The sequence below is a fragment of the Cibotium barometz genome, chromosome 18 (assembly GCF_041138505.1).
Source record: "Cibotium barometz isolate CiBa-2024 chromosome 18, ASM4113850v1, whole genome shotgun sequence".
NCBI classification, from domain to species: domain Eukaryota; kingdom Viridiplantae; phylum Streptophyta; class Polypodiopsida; order Cyatheales; family Cibotiaceae; genus Cibotium; species Cibotium barometz.
In genome coordinates, this window is record NC_141063.1 from 34,750,126 (window position 1) to 34,756,287 (window position 6,162).

General features: G+C 38.7%; 1 pseudogene; it reads left to right on the forward strand.

The window, feature by feature from the left end:
- The first annotated feature begins 5,443 nt into the window (after positions 1 to 5,443).
- Positions 5,444 to 6,162, forward strand: LOC147629242 (anthocyanidin 3-O-glucosyltransferase-like; annotated as a pseudogene).

Below are 6,162 nucleotides of genomic sequence, written 5' to 3' on the forward strand. Positions count from 1 at the left end.
TATGTGTTAAAAATGGCTCGGACAAGAAAAATTACAAAGTGATGAAAATCAATAGATTTGTTGATGCCAATCACTCATAATGACTTTGACTTAGTAAAAAATTTGCTGAAGGATCCCGTGAAAGTCATCCACCTTATTAACCATCCTTAAGTGGCTAGTGTCCGCGTCGTAGCTTGGACATTATTACAAAGCACTAAAAAATTGTCTCTCTTGAATCTTAGTCACTTTTTGTCCACAACTCTTGCAATAAAATAATTTTTGATGGGGGCCCACCAGAGTCGTCCACCTAGCTAACTGCCAAAAATGGGGTTAAAATGGCAAATTTTATACCAAACCATATCCCTCCATGGAAATAAGTGTGGGTGTCCAACTTGAGGAGCCAGGCCTTGAGGTCACCTTTGGGGCTGGCCCTACCGTTTTGTTGGCCTATTCAAGTAGATTTTTTGCCGAATCTTCCATGCTCATGTCCTTGACTCTAGGAATCCTCATGCACCCTTAGCCATTGAAGCTTTGGATGATTCATCCCCTATCTCTTGGTTTGGGTGGATAAAATTTGTATCCCTATCTTGTAGATTGTCTACTAGGTCTATTGCCTCACAACAACACTAATCAAAGATGTAGTGTCTAGACTTGTAGAGATGGCTATGAAGCCTCTTTCTTAAGATTGATCATCGCACGAGCGATAATTTATCTAGTCTTTCATGCATATGGAGATACTTAGTTCTAGCAATGTAGTCCCACATTGTCTCTCCTTTCTCTTATGCTTGAGGTTATAGATTTGTGCTTTAGGGCTCCATCTAGCTCCATTGGTGAGAATTTGACAATGAAGATATGTCTCAAGACCTCATAGCTAGCCTTTTCAAGTGGGTTTAGTGTCCTAAACCATTGGCCTACTTTGCCTTCAAAGCAAAGTACAAATGAGAAAACCTTGGTGGGATCATCAATCCTTCCCATGGCTTCACAAACTTGATTAAACTTCTCTAGGTATTGAATTGGATCTCCAATTCCATCAAATTTGGTTATCATCCTAAGATATGGATTAGCATTGGTTTGCCTAATTCTGAGCCTCTAGGTGGTATGTTTTTGGGAACCCTCCTTCTCATTCCAAATGACATCCCTAACATGTCTTCTACATATTCACATGGCAATGGAATGTAAGAGAAAGGTTTCATAAATCCCTTTATCTTAGGATTTATCCCATGGGGATAGGCAATATGGTTTCCTATGGCATGTAAGGGAAAGGTTGTACAAAACCCTTTATCTCAGGGTTTGGTGTTTCTTTCCCCATGGGGTTGGGCTACTTAGTTTCATATGGCACTTATCATATGCCAAACTTGCTAGATGAAGACACTTTATGTGGTTACTCGTGTGGAACCGTAAGGTTTGAGGTGGTACATGTCCTAGTTGACTCACGTCTCATGTTAATTCAGAGCAACTTGGCTCACACAAAGTTTCATGTCTCACGGCTACTTGGCTCATGTTATAATTTTATATGAAATGATTCACATCTCACCATTTGGTGATCTAGACCTATTCTTCACGAGTCTCACATTTCACATGGCTAGCTAGTCTCACGACACATGACTCCCATATTTTTATGAAACGACTCATGAGGGTTCAATGAGCTAGACTCACAGCTCATCACACGTCTCATGATTGGTCATGATTTTTATGGATTCACGTTTCATGTCTCATGTCTCACATTTAGTTGGACTCATGGATTTTTTTCTAAAAAAGGTTACTAAATTATTTCTTTTATGAAATAAGCATGCTCACGCACGGATTCAAAGTAGTGTGTCGAGCCTCATGCCTTAGTCAGGGTTGGTGAGCAATTATTCAGCTCCAATAATTATAAGGGGACAAGAATGTTTCTTAGAAATGGAGGCAAGTAAAGATTAAATCTTGATAGGATATGGTAGATGTGTCCTTTCAAGTCTTCAAGGTAGGTTTAAGTAGGTTTAATTGGCCGATACAATATTAGGTTCACCTACCTTTGACTCATTCTCACATCCTCATTGACTCATTCTCACATCCTCATTGACTCACATCTCCTCACGTCTATTATAGCTCATGCTTTGTTTGCTATAGCTCACATCCTCCTCTATTATAGCTCACGCCCACATTTGTTATAGCTTGTGCTTATGCCTTCACGTTTATTATTCACATCTAATATAGTATGTGATAGTGAACTCATGTTTCCTATTCAAATAGGTGTGTTTGCCTAATTTTTGAGATTTTTCATGGTTTCTTTGACTAGATGAGAGGCAATTAAGGTTCCTAAAACTAGTTTAAAATATTGATATAAGTGATTAAGAGTTTTTTTGGTTAATTTTACATTCTTATTCTTCTAATGTGCATGAGTAAATATAAAATACCTGAATAATCCCACTCTAATCCACACCTAATGGAGCTTCCACTCCTAATCACAAATGCTAGGCTATTTCTTGATTCAATGCGATGAGATCTAAGCCTTATGGGCCTCAAATCATTTAAACCACCAAGAAACCAAGTTTTTTCCCTTCTAAGATATGCAATTATAAATCCCCAATGCAAACAAACTTCAAAACAAATTATAAAATACAATAACTTAACACATCCACCAAGGCTCCATGTGACCTCCTAATTAACACCAAGCAATATTGGGTGATTTGAATAGATTGAAATGGACAAATAAATAGAGCTAATCCCTAGGGTTTTTCCCGTCAACTTTTTAAGTCAAGAGATTACCTTAACCTTTCCAAATCAAGTGTCATTTGGGACTTTGCCATAGATCCATAAACGCAACTTCCCGTGAGGTTATGCTATCTTATCTGTCACGTCCTCACTTTGTTGTCACATCAAAATGGTCCTTTGTTGTTAAGGGGGTGAAGGTAGGCCTTCCTTTGCCTAAATGGAGGCAAGGAGATAGCCTTTGCCATGGTTCTCTTTCACAAAAGGAAGATGGGGAAGAAGCTAATGAGAGGGATAATCCTATAATCAAACCTATCTAGCAAGGATCCACCAAGCAATCAAGATTTAATAGAACGCAAGCAAGAGGGTAGGGAGAAGAAGGAGAGCTCACAATTATTCTATTACAAGGTAATGGATGTCCATTGCTCAATGTAAAAAATGACTTATATACAAATGACTAGCTTTCACACTAGATGAAGAAAAGGTTAAAATAGTCTTGGGCTAGTTGTTCTAGTCAAAAGCAAGTATGTACACAAAGTTAATGACTTCTATGTTTGGCATTAAGCTCGTGGGTAAGGCTGCTTTATAAAGTCAAGCACCAACTTACAAAAGTTAGGTGGCCGGTCGAGCGGGTAAGATGGCAAAGTGCCTTAATAGAGGTCATGTGTCAACCTATGAAATGGTTAGTACATGCATTCAGGAAGCCACTATTTTTTTAATTTGTACATTTCTAGACAATTGTTTACTCCCCTTTTATCAATATACATATTTGGATTTTAAATTGAACCCCCTCTATAAATTCACATAAATTAATTACTTAAAATAGTCGATATGTAATCCTTTCAGGCATGTATATAGCATGTAAGTACCTTGATTTTTTTTTAAAACTATGTACGAACATTTAAAAAGAAGAAGAAGAATCTAGTTTATCACATCTTGCATGTATCTGCATATACATGGCATGCGAGTCCCTTAATTGTGTGGGTGTGTGTGTGTGTGTTACATATATATAAAGTGGCATCCTCCAACCCCAATGCATTCACCATTCTCTAGAATCAACCATTGAGCCATGAATTACATAGATGTTACATACATATGTGTGTGTGTGTGTGTGTGTGTGTGCGTGTGTGCACGAACTTGCTATGTTACATATATATAAAGCGACACCCCCAACCTCAATGCACATCGTTCTCTAGAATCAACCATGAACTATATATATGTGGACTCTTGCCACCTCGTGACCACATACCCGATGTCTCCCCTTAAGCTCAAATTGGAGAACTACCATGCCTCACTTCAAAAACATAATGTCAAGAAAATATCCTCTCTCTCCTAAAATGCAAACCCAAATTCTGACACGCACACACACACACACACACACACGAATGCACATACATACGCACGTGTGCACACACACACACGTCCACTAATTCATGTCGTAGTAGCTAGGCAAGGGGAACATGTATGATCTATTCACATCACTAAAGGTAAAATGATAAGATAAATATATAATTAAATGTCACGATACTAAATGGAAAAGGATAAGACAAATAGAATATATTTTGGCTTGCATAAGTTAGACATTAGCACATGTGTGCCCACACATGCATGCACACACACACGAAGAGAGAGAGAGAGAGAGAGAGAGAGAGAGAGAGAGAGAGAGAGAAGAAGAAGAAGAAGAAGAAGAAGAAGAAGAAGAAGAAGAAGAAGAAGAAAAGAAAAAAAGAAAAAAAAAAGAAATATATTAACATTTATAAAAAGATAAAAAAGTGTAAAGAGGTCAAAAAGTGTTAAAATACATCCATAAAGTAGTTATGTGTCCTAGAAAAGAGACAAAGTAAAGTACATAAAGAAACAAAATAACCACGTGAATGTCAATGTTACAAAGTAGTGTTGTGTAAGTGAAAAATGTGGAGGGAGAGAGAGAGAGAGAGAGAGAGAGAGAGAGAGAGAGAGGGGGGGGGGGGGGGGAGAGAGTTTGTCAAGATGGAGGTTGCATATCTTTTCAAACAAACATATAATCTGAAGAATATTGATTATATGCGAGTTAATCCTACATACTATAATTCTTTAGAACCCTTGCAAATGAGCATGGATACAACTTAAGTAAACAAGAGAGAGAAAGAGGCTCTTTCACGGTCAACAAATGATAGGGGATGACATACACATGATTAAAGAAAAGGTCACCTCACTTTTAAAGTATGGGTAGTAGACCAACTCTTACAAAAGTGGATTGTTGTGCCTATAATATGTTTCACTAAAAAGTAATGCGGTGTGCATGAGCCCCCAAATTTGAATCATTGAAAGAAGTTTCACTATATATTGTTCTTCATCCCCTTATTAGAGAGAGAGAGAGAGAGAGAGAGAGGTTAAAGACAAGTGATTTTGTGTCCCTACCAGTCTTATGGGATACTTTAAAAAGATATGTATGAATTTAAGTTCAAAGAAATTGTGTTTAATTCCTTGAATTCTTAAATTATTTCTATAGTAATCAAATAAAAGAAACAAGGGATCCATGAGGTGAGGCATCAATATACGTTTCACATTTATCATTGTAGTTTCACATCTTCAAGTGTGAAACTACATTTAGTTTAATTGCCGTGCATGAAGTGGCACAATTAGTTTTTTGATTAGAAAACTTGGTCATATCATTTGTGAGAATGAGATATATTTGCTTCCATAGCATGGGCACATTCAGACATTGCTTCCATAGCATGGTAAAGGTGCAATAAGCACATTGAGCCAAGTTACTTTGGCAAGAAGTGGGAAAATGGTACAAGTAACAAAAGAACGGTTGCTGGTGGCCTCTTTTGAACATCTTGAGAGCTGGGCGATCACGCTTAAAATACAGCCCATTGGCCCTCTTGTTCTACTAGGCAACAAAGAAGAGGAAGCTGATAATGATGATGCGTGTGACCAATGGCTAAATAAGCAAGAGCCCAATTCAGTTATATACATAGCTTTTGGCACTCTAACAAATCGCCAGGAAGAAGAGGTCTGGGCTGTAGCTGGTGGACTCCAGGAAACTGAGTGACCATTCATATGGGCGCTTTGAGAGGATTCCGTTTCCGGTAGCCTTGGCCCTTTTCCACCCAGATTCAAGGAGAAGACTATGGCCGAAGGCCAAGGGCTTGTGGTCACATGGGCCCAGCATGTCGCATCTTAAGACACCCCGCTATTGCCGCTTTTTTAACCCATTGTGGTTAGGGTTCCACCCTAGAGGGCATTTGCATGGGGATCCCACTACTTTGTTAGCCCCTATATGGAGATCAACTCCTCAATTGCAACCTCCTAGCAGAGTAATGGGAAGCTGGTGTTAAAATTACCCCAGGGTTTACTAATCGTTGATGCTCCCTCACCCCTAATCATGTGGCATCTACCATCACCACCATAATGAGCTCACCTATGTACCATCTCAACATGACCAAGCTCCAAGCCCTTTCCAAACACACTTGTGGCCCCAATGGAAGCTCCAAAATGATTTTTTAG